Source organism: Coccinella septempunctata, chromosome 1 (genome assembly GCF_907165205.1).
Source record: "Coccinella septempunctata chromosome 1, icCocSept1.1, whole genome shotgun sequence".
NCBI classification, from domain to species: Eukaryota; Metazoa; Arthropoda; class Insecta; order Coleoptera; family Coccinellidae; genus Coccinella; species Coccinella septempunctata.
The window spans coordinates 47,686,399-47,697,857 of record NC_058189.1 but is presented as its reverse complement, the minus strand read 5'-3'; positions in this window follow the sequence as shown (position 1 = coordinate 47,697,857).

Genomic DNA, 11,459 nt, shown 5'->3' with positions numbered 1-11,459 from the left:
AAATATGGCAATGACCTCAAATAATTTGCTCTAAAATTACATTATTATTCAGTTAAAGCATACAGTTTTATAAAACGAACTCTTAATTATGATTCACTTCAACACCAAAAAGAACTTTTGAGGTGGCATAAAAATTTGAAGGGGGAAGCCAGGCCCGGATCTACGATTTTTTCTGACCGGGGCAAATATTCATGATGGCGCCCCCCCCCCCCCCTTCTAAGGTTCGTAGGAAAAATCTAATTGCATATTCGTCATCACTTTCAACCCGAGTTATTTTTTTCACTAGTTCGAGGTCGTATAGATTACGAATATGCAATTAGATTTTTCCTAAGATGAGTACTTTGGGAAAAAAATCACTCATATTTTTTTCCCATTGTTCCATCAAAAGATATTTTTTCTCATTGTTCCATTAAAAGTTATTCTTTTCCCAAAATACTCCCAAAAATTGCATAAATAAAAAAAAATTTTAAAGTTTGTATTTACAAGAATGTCGTTTGCAACCCGCCATCGTCTATCGTTTTTACCCGCGCTTCATGAACGAAATTATTCCGAACAAAAATTAATTTTTTTAACTACATATATCGACCCGGATCATTTTACATATTAATTCAAGGTAGATCACGAATAAGCAATTAGATTTTTGGAGGATCAGTATTTTGAGGAATAAATCACTTTTAGTGCAAAATTTCGGAAATATTGGTCAACTTTGAGGAGCTGTAGCAGCTAGAAAAAAGGCATTAGTCATATGCTGTTTTTTTGGTGATGAATTGGTTCTTTGCAAATATAAAAATCCACATTTCATTCATCTATGTCGAACGGTTAAGATTTTATGAATTTTTCCGCGAATAAGGTCCAAAATTTCCGATTTTCCATCGACCATAACTTGAAAAGTAATTTTTTTTAAATATTTGTTTGCATATTCGTGTTCTACGCCCTCGAATTAGTGTACAGAATGAATTCGGTTTTGATCGGAGACCAAAAATATTCTTCAGAACCGCCCACTTTGTATATATTTCATTTTGTGAAAACATTTAAAAAAAACTCAATTTCGTGAAACTTTTGTATAAAACATTTTTTTGTACCTTTCTTAGTAACAAAGTTAAAGGGAGGCTCAAATTATGGTGAAAAACTCGGTACATCTGTAGAAAATTTGAAAAAATTTCGATCTTACCGATTTCCACCAAAATTGGTGTTTTTACTAAGGCATAGATTACGAATATGCAAACAGAATTATGCTGAAAGGATTAGTTTTTATGTTATGGTCTATAGAAAATCGGAAATTTTGGCCCTTGGTTCCAGATGAGAAGGCGATGAGTCGGTAATTCCCATAGACATAACCCCAATGGGTTTAGTCTATGGTAATTCCCCAGGCAAAGAAATTACTGCTTGGAACGCAGTGTAAACATATCAGATCTTTCAACCTATTTCACCCAAGTGTGGCGGTCATTCGTAGATGACTGAATAATATGCAGTTAATTTATCCCTCATTGATTTTAAAGATTTTAGACATAGTGATGGTTTATCATGTTTCCATTCTAATACAGTTTCCATTTTAGCACTAGGAAATTAATTTTTTCCGAGAAAATCAAAAGTAAAAAAATTTTGCCTCTGGTTGATTTTGGCGCCCCCTTAGGCTGGCGCCCGGGGCAAGCGCCCCGCTTGCCCCCCCCTAGATCCGGGCCTGGGGGAAGCAGACTGTTGAAGTATTTGAGTTGCTAAAAATGAAAGTTCAAAACACTGCTTCTTAGTTGATATGCAATATAACTAAATTCAATTCAAAACTGCCCATAAAAAAAAGAATGATGCTTCATTTAGAATTGAGGGATTCTTTTATGGGTAACTGTAGATAATAAGAAATCATTTCTGATTTCACAATTATTAGTACATTTCTACAGTGTAATATTACATTTTTCCAAATCCTCAAAATCTGTTCAAAAGACTTGAGGATCTCTTCAATGAACAAACTCTTCTAGATTCTAATTATACAAATTCCATAAAATTCAGCTGCTTCCACTTCTATTGTTCTGAGAATTAACCATTTCAAAGGGAATTTATTTGATGAAAGTAATTTTTGGTTTTTATTATATACTTAGTGAATACAATTTCAAATAATCTGTATATATAGGATAGGGTCATATTGGCCATTAGTGTACAGAAACATTTTATTCGAAATAAATTCTTTTTTACATTAGGTGTTTTGGTATTATTAGTTCTACATCCCTTTGATTAGTTGTCATAAGAAAAATACTCGAAATCTTTGCATTGAAACATATTTCCATTCGGTATAAAGTTATTGCCGACTTCCTGAAATATTCACAGTGCTGCTAATTCTGAATCCGCCCCTGTCCAGTTCCCCCACCCAAGGAAACCAAATTTATATTTATGGCAGTATTTTGTGAACGAGTTTTTGTCGAGATGCTCTATCTCCTGTTTTATTAATCTAAGGTCCAAATCTTATTGCGCTATAACAATTACTTCAAAAGTTACAAATGGAAAGTGTAATAAGATTCGAATCTGGTGAAATAAATTGTAATCTGATTGCTACCTTTCTTAGGTAACTAGGTAATTAGCTATGCAGTAGCTCTGCACTGCATAAACTGACCATAAAGATGATGGTTTGCATTACCAGAAATCTAACCTCCTTGCGCGTGCATTTCTTGGAAAGATTTATGATAGGATTTCAAGTAGTATTGAATTGAATGAATTGGCAACATTTTCGTAGATGGAAATTATTAGCACGTTTCATTACTCGACTCGACTAGGAAGCAGAATTCTTTTCTCCCTAATTTTGTATGAAAAATTTCGTTATTGAATGCGTACTTCCGGATTTATTCTCAAACTTATCTGGAGAATATTCGTTATAACAATCTCATCATGTTTTTCAGGGACAAGTACAGGAGAAATACAATTCGCATCGCATAGTACTTCCTAAGATTTAACAAAAACGCCTGACAAACCCGAGTCAGGTAACCTAATTCACGATCGGACAACCGGAAAAGAATTAACTAAAACTGAATATATTTGGTTTTTTCGCAAACCAGATTTTCAACTTGAGTCAAATCCAAATGTTCTATAATGGGGTGGCGAATAACTGAATAACAAATGAATTGCCTTCCCTAAATAGTACTTTTCCAGATTCATCCCATAAAATCATTAACCTTTCTCATTTTCTTCTTAATTACTGGATCCCAATTTCATTGAAATACGAGAGCACATGTCCATTATTGGGAAAAATTATCATTTACAAAAACTGACTCCCAAACACCTCGTATGCGCAAGAAAATTATCATAGCATGTGTTCAACGCACAATATCGAAAAAAATGGAAAATGATAATCATGTTCATCTCGAAGAAATCATAACTTTATTCAATACGAAAATAACATTGCAACAAATCTATATTACAAAGTTTGAACGCAACAGAAAATCAAAGAACTAGAATTTTCTTTCTCCGCTTCTAATTATTTTTGTCAGTTAGAGTGAGATGATTTTCTTACTCTTCTGAATTATTCTCGGAAAGAATAATAATACAACAAAGCAGTTTGCACAAGGGCGGTCCTAGACTGATTTTCTGGGGGAGAGTAGTAATTGAAAGAACAATTGAAATTTCAAATTAAGACTTCAAATAACACCCTGTTGGTAGCATTTGCAGTCCCATATTTTTTTTCTTAAAATTGTACAGGGAATCTCTCCTTTTCATTTCATTATAATGTTGTTTTTTCTTAGCTTTTTTATATGAAAAATTAAAAAAATCGAATTCGTTATGGGCTCTGGGGGGGTAATTACCCCCTTGAGTTTGCAGGTATTGATTAGTTTAGTCGTTTAGGTTCATAAATTGAAAGCATTTTGGGATGTCGAACCTAACAAAAGTACATATATTATTTCATATAATGAGTATTCACTTTTATCATAAAAAATTTATCAGAATAGTTTAGAGATCATACTCTTGTACTCTAGCTAAAAAAATGTTACGATGTTCAACCTTTAAAATTCGAAATAAAAGATGGATCAGTCGAACAGGACAAAATTCGTATCCGGAGGTAAAATACCCTCCCATTCGGATCTCCGGAGGAGGGTGCCTGAGCGAGTGAATCATCGAACAAACACCAATGAAAAGCACATAGCTTTTGCAGCATGGAACGTCAGAACCTTGCTAGACAACCCCAAGGCCGACCGACCAGAGAGGCGTACTGCCCTAATCGATAAGGAACTGCAACGAACATCCATTGCAATAGTTGCTTTAAGCGAAACACGCTTTTCGGACGAAGGTAGCTTGGTAGAACAAGCGTATACTTTTTTCTGGAAAGGCTTGCCGGAAGGCGAAATCAGACAACATGGCGTAGGCTTTGCCATTAGAAACGACCTGGCCGCCAAACTTACCGAAAATCCAGTTGGTATCTCAGAACGTCTAATGACCCTACGTTTTCCTGCAGCGAATAACACGTTTGTGAACATCATTGCAGTATACGCACCCACTTTGAACTCCTCTGACAACTTAAAGGACACTTTTTACGAAACACTCGTTGCTACATTGGGTAAAATCCCAAAACGGGAACGAATTATTCTCCTTGGAGACTTCAACGCTAGAGTGGGCAGAGGTCAAGACTCAGAACTATGGCCGGGAATAATAGGGAAACACGGCACAGACAGCATCAATTCGAATGGAGAACGTCTGCTGGCTCTTTGTGCAGAACACAATCTGTGTATAACGAACACCTATTTTATTACGAGAGCCAATTCAAGGGGGACCTGGCGCCACCCGCGCTCAGGGCATTGGCATACCCTCGACTATGTGATCGTGAGAAGGAAAGATCTGAAAGAGGTGTTGGTCACTAAACCCAGAGCAGATCTGGAGTGCTGGACTGATCATAGGCTGGTAATCTCGAGAATGAAAATCTCAATGCGCCCAAAATACCAACGCAAGCCGAAGTATCTAAGAGAGCGCCTTCAAATATCCAAACTACAAAACCCTTCTACAAAGGACAGATTCACAGCTGCCGTCAAAGATAACCTAACACCACCGGATTATAACGACGACATTGAGACTCATTGGCTCCGTTTCAAGTCATCCCTTACAAATACAGCGAAAGAAATACTGGGCACAGAACGCTCCCGAAAATCCCCAGACTGGTTTGCCGACAGCGAAACTCATATCGCACCCCTTTTGGACGCAAAACACAAAGCGATGAAAACCGCAATTAACAAGCCTGGCGATGTTGCAGCCCAAATAGGTTTCATAAACATAAAACGCGAGGTCCGTCAAGAAATAAGAAAAATCAAGGACAGCTGGTGGAAAGAAAAAGCTAGGGAAATACAAGCTTACGCCGATAACCATGACTACAGGCGTTTTTTCGAAGCTATTAAAACTGTTTACGGTCCAAGCAGAAAAGCTAGCTTTCCTATAAGAGATGCTCATGGAGCTATTCTAACTGATGATAGAAAAATTCTCGAAAGATGGAAGGAGCATTACTCACAGGTCTTGAATCAAAATAACGACTCGGATTTATCCATTTTAGACCTGCTTCCCGCGTATAGTCCGATGACATCGCTTGATGACCAAATTTCAATGTCGGAAATCATAAGCGCGATTAAAAATATGAAAAATGATAAGTCACCTGGTCTAGACGGCATTCCGGCGGAGATATTCAAAGCCATGGATGAGGACATTGTCAATAGTCTCCTAATACTATTCCGCAAGATCTGGGAACAGGGAGATGTGCCACAAGACTTCAGAGACGCTTTAGTTATCAACCTCTATAAGAACAAAGGCGATACGTCGAATTGCAACAATTACAGGGGCATATCGTTGCTTAATGTGGCCAGTAAAATTCTCTCGAAGATTATGGCTAATCGTCTGGTTCCACTCTTAGAGAAGCTTTTACCTGAATCCCAGTGCGGCTTTCGACCAAATCGAGGTACGGTGGACCTAATTTTTACACTGCGACAGCTACAAGAAAAGGCCCGTGAACAACAATCAAGGATTTATACAGCCTTCATCGATTTAAGCAAGGCATTTGACTCGGTGAATCGGAGAGCGCTCTGGAAAATCATGGCACGTCTAGGAGTACCCGAAAAATTCCTGGCAGTGTGTAAAAGCCTTCATACCAACAACACCGCTAGAATACAGCATAATGGCTCTACAACCGACCATTTCTCAACCAACTCTGGAATAAAACAAGGCTGCGTATTAGCGCCTTTACTGTTCAATATTTTCGCCATAGCTGTATCGATAATTGCTGACATGAGCATGCCCGTAAGAGGTGTTGGGATAAGATTCAGATTTGATGGAGGCCTGTTTAACCTGAAGCGCCTCAGAGCAAAAACCCGTACTAAGTTTATCACGGAACTTCAATATGCAGACGACTGTTCACTCATCGCTAGCAGCTCAGAGGATCTACAGATAATGATGGACACCTATAAACATATATACGAAGCTTTAGGCCTTAGACTCAATATTGACAAGACCAAAATCCTGGTAAGTCCGCCAGAAAGCCTTCAAACAGATATCAGCCTGGACAATGAAACTCTAGAACAGGTCGAGCAGTTCAAATACTTGGGAAGCTTCATAAATACTAGGGCTAACCTTGACACGGAAATACACAACCGTATCAATTCGGCATCACGGGCATTCTGGAAGCTGAAGGACAGAGTGTTCCAGAATCACGACCTCAATCTGAAGACCAAGACAGCTGTTTACAGAGCAGTGGTCCTCCCAACGCTTCTTTACGGAAGCGAAAGCTGGACTCCCTACAGGCGACATATTAAACAGCTTGAACAGACGCAGCAACGTCATCTAAGACAGATAATGCACATCAGATGGTTCCACAAAGTTTCGAATGCAGAAGTCTTGCAGCGCGCGAGTTGTACAACAATTGAGACTCAAGTAACGAGGGCCCGACTCAGATGGAGCGGCCACATTCTGAGGATGCAAGACACAAGACTCCCCAAAATAGCTCTATACGGCGAACTCACTGAGGGAGCCCGGAAACCAGGAGGCCAGTATAAGCGGTTTAAGGATACACTACATCAATCCCTAAAATCAGTTAATGCTAATCATAACTGGGAACAACTAGCGTTAGACAGGTCACAGTGGAGGTCTTTGGTCCACAGTTATAATGGAGAATCGAGAAGGATACAGCGGCGGCCAGATCTGGTTGGAGACTATCCATGCCCTGAGTGTGGAAGGATCTGCAGGTCACGGTTGGGTCTCTTTAGTCACAGGAGGGCACACAATCGCAACTAGCACTAAGAAGTTACAAGTCTGTTCCAATTTTTTTTTTTTTTTTTTTTCTTCTTCTTTTTGTAGATTTATTTCCGGTAACGGGATACAGCAATGAATGAAAATTCGAAATAAGGATTTGTTGCAACATTATTGAATTTACGTATACAAGGTGTTTGAAACTTAGTCATTGGTCATTGATTATAAAATTTGTCCAAAATATGTAGATTCCTTCTTGTTTTTCAATAAGATTGGGATCTAAAAAATAGGAGAATAAAAATACTTGATGATTCAAGCTGGAAAAGTACCATTTGTGGAAAACAAGTTATTTTTTTAAATTTTGTGCCACCTAATTTTTGAAACATCTAGGTTTGACTCAAGCTAACAAGTGGAAAGGCTGTATGCGGATACACCAAATACATTTGATATTACTTATTTTTTTTTGCTCCTTTCAAATTTGTGAATGAAATCTCGAAATATTGATAAATATTGATATACGGGGTGTTGTTTCGACTCGAAATTTAATCATAAAATTTCTTAGAGCCGAACCTGGAATGGGACTTTTTTTATTACGTGAGTCGATAGCACTTCAGACAAAGAATAGTCGAATCAAAAATCACAAAAATGTATAATGTATAGGCTGGTTTATAAGTTATAATTAATTGAATAGACGGAGAATGTATCTTGGTGATAAATAATGGTACATCCATAAAATACAGATTATGGAGAAGCACCACCGTGTCCTCCATCTACCCTGTTTTTTCGCGAATATCCCGATGAATAACCCGTATAATCTCAGTGCCGGACTGGCTCATACTTTCCTAGTGAGATTGTGAAAACCGTGGGGCCCCCAATGGTAAACGAATAGAAACCTTTCATAAGAATAACTCATAAAAATAAATAAAGAAAGAAAGTCTGAAAAGTACTAAAAATAAATATGAAGAAGAGCGTTTATAGAGGGTGCTTCCCAATGACCTGGCAAACATAATAAGACTATATGCTATATATGAATATATGTATGTTAAATAGTGCTGTAGATGAGATAGGGAGAAACATTTTTGACTCAGGTTATGCCAGTGTAGCAAACTTATGAATATGAAGCATTTGCGAGATGCAAGATGTTATAGGACATTTTCAGCAATATTTTGTTGAGTGTTGTGAAATTTTCCTTTGACGAATCAGATTTAATTCCTTGAGTACAGATATTCCATTTTCTAAGAATTTCCGTGAAAAAAATTCAACAAAATCGAAAAGAATTTTGTTACATGTCCATAGCGAAAAGCAAATCATAAGCGAATACTTTCCGTAGTTACTCTGCTGTTTCCCATCCTGAAGGATGAAAACAGAATCATAAAAAATTTATAGCTAAGGGTTGAAGCTTTCTCTTGGATTTAAAAAAAAAATTTCCAATCACTATTTTGGCTCTGGTCAAAATAATGATACACATGTTTGCAGGACCACCCTGGTAGATAATATCCAATAATCACAACAAAATTTCACTATAATTTCAATTAAACACTGGTAGGAATCGAACTCTCCCCACACTAGGATCGAAAGGTTTGATCCTCACCTCTACAATGCGCTGATAGAAAAAATGTATAGGATAAGAATGATCCCAATTTGTATTTCATAGGTTAGGATCGAGCCTCCCGATTTGAGGAAGGGGAGTGCGATTCTCAACAGTGCTTTAGTGAAATGTAAAAAAATATAAAATTTTCTTGTCATTATTGGATATTATAATTCAAAAAGTTACAGCTCTAGACAAATGTGAAAAAACTGTGTTCGGTTTTTGTGAAAAATTTTTACCAAAATTCTTTAAAAAATCCAGTATAAGAATGAAATTCCAATTCATAATAATTTTTGAATCTTTGAATTGAGCACAAAACACAAAAAAAGTCTGTAGTTTGTGACTCAGAAACTTTCTTTTACAAAACACAAAACAACTCGCTCAACAAAATATTGCTGTAAATCCCGCTTATGCTTCGAAAACGGGAAATACACCAAAACAAAAACAAATGCAAAAAAAAATGTCCAACCCTTTTCCCCCACGCATTTCAAGTTGCAGAGTCACTTTCAAAAAAGGTACGGGAAAAAAGCCTACTATTTCTTTCCGCACGCAAATGTCAAATAGTAAATTGAATTCTATCATGTATCCATGCACCGAACGCCAACGATGACCCATTGCAACGACAGTCTGTCATTATATATGAATTAATCAAATCAAATTTGATGTGTTCCTCAAAATGGATATATTTATACACTGCGCAAAAAATTAACGCACATTCTGAAAATCTCAATTTTAATGAAAGTTAACTCTACATTGACTTTATAACTTATTTTTATGTTCTCTCGGGAAGGTTTTGAACGAAACAAGACACATTAAATGAAAGAAAAATTCAGGATTTCACCGAATCTTATGTGAAAGAAGAGAAATGAACAATTTTCAAAATACTGAAATGCTGATAAGTTATTTAATACTTGGTATTTCCACCCCTTGCGTTAATTACAGCTCGGCAACGACGGTTCATACTCAAAATGAGTGATCTTAAAATGTTCTGATCTAATCCTTCCCCAGATTTCTCCGAGTTGGATTCCTAAGTCATTAAGTGTAGCTGGATGATTTTCTGAACTTCTCAGCCTTCTATTGAGGTTGTCCCAAACCTGCTCAATCGGATTGAGATCTGGACTTCTTGCTGGCCATTCCATTCGAGAGACTTCAACCTCTTCAAGGTACTCCTGAACGATGCGCGCACGATGGGGTCTGGCATTATCGTCCATAAAAATGAAATTTTCACCAATGTATGGGGCAAATGGCACTACATGCTCTTCAAGAATGTTCCTTATATACTTATCACCATTCATAGCTCCATTATCAACGATCACTAAGTCTGTGCGAGCAGTCAAAGATATTCCACCCCATACCATAATCGATCCTCCCCCGAAACCAGTAGTATTCAGGAAATTGCACTGAGCATATCTTTCATGTGGACGTCTGTATACAAGGGAACGTCGATCACAATGGTAGAGGCAGAATTTTGACTCATCTGTGAAGAGAACTCTTTCCCAATCGGCCTCTTCCCAATGGATATGCTCTCTCGCAAAATCCAAACGCGCCCTTCGATGGGCTGGGGTAAGAGCTGGGCCTCTTGCCGCGACACGATGCCTTAAATCATATTCTCTGAGGCGATTTCTTATTGTCTGAGTGCTAATTTGCACCTCATGAGTTTGCTCAAGCTGAATTTGAAGGAGGCGAGCGGTTGCGAAGAAACTCTCAAGTAACGTTCTTGAATGGCAGTTGTTACCCGTGGTCTAACCTGTCCTGGTCTTCGGACATTCATACCTGTCTCCCTGAATCGCTGCAACATTCTGGACACACTTGTATGGGAAACTCCAAACCTTTCTGCAATTCTTGTGTATGTCCACCCTTCTTCTCGCAAAACTACCGCTTGGGCACATTCCTCTTGGGTCAAATTGCGTGTTTCGCGTTGCATAGCGATCGAGTGTTGAAAATCAAACGAAAGAAAAACTATTGATCACTAGAATTGATCGAGAACAACTGATTTTAGAATGTAGCCAATACATTCAAAATCTGATAATATCATCTTTTTTTATTCCTGCTGGGAAAAAACATCTGTATTGAAGAAAACCGTTGAAAGTGGATAACATATGCATGCATAATTCTGATAAAAATAATTATCAGTGACACCTTCAGAATAAATTTGAGATTTCCATAATGTGCGTTAATTTTTTTGCGCAGTGTATATTCCAAGCGCTTGTAGATAAAATATTGTTCCTAAAACTCTTCCGAAAAGTATCTTGTCCGAATTCAACTGCAGTTGAAGTACCAATTTCCGCACATGTTTTTGCAGTTCATAGAGAAACACCCCTTGTACCTTGTACTCAATATTTACCCCACTTTTAAAGGGTACCTAACATAATAGAGCCAAACCTAAGAATTGTACCTATGTGTCATATTTCTTTCAATTATCTAATCCAATATTCGTATTTTTTTCTCTCAAACAACATTCCTCCAAGGAAAAATATTTCTATATTACTTCAACTAAGGGCCCCCAGAACTCAATTTGGGGGTGGGCTCCGAGAGATTTTTCTCACTATCTCACCGGGCCAGTCCGGCACTGTATAATCTGTTCCTAGTTCCGTTTCAATTGTCGTTTCTTCCAATTAAACGATTTCGATTTTGTCAAATGCCTATTTCTGTCGAAGTGTTTATCTCTAATTCT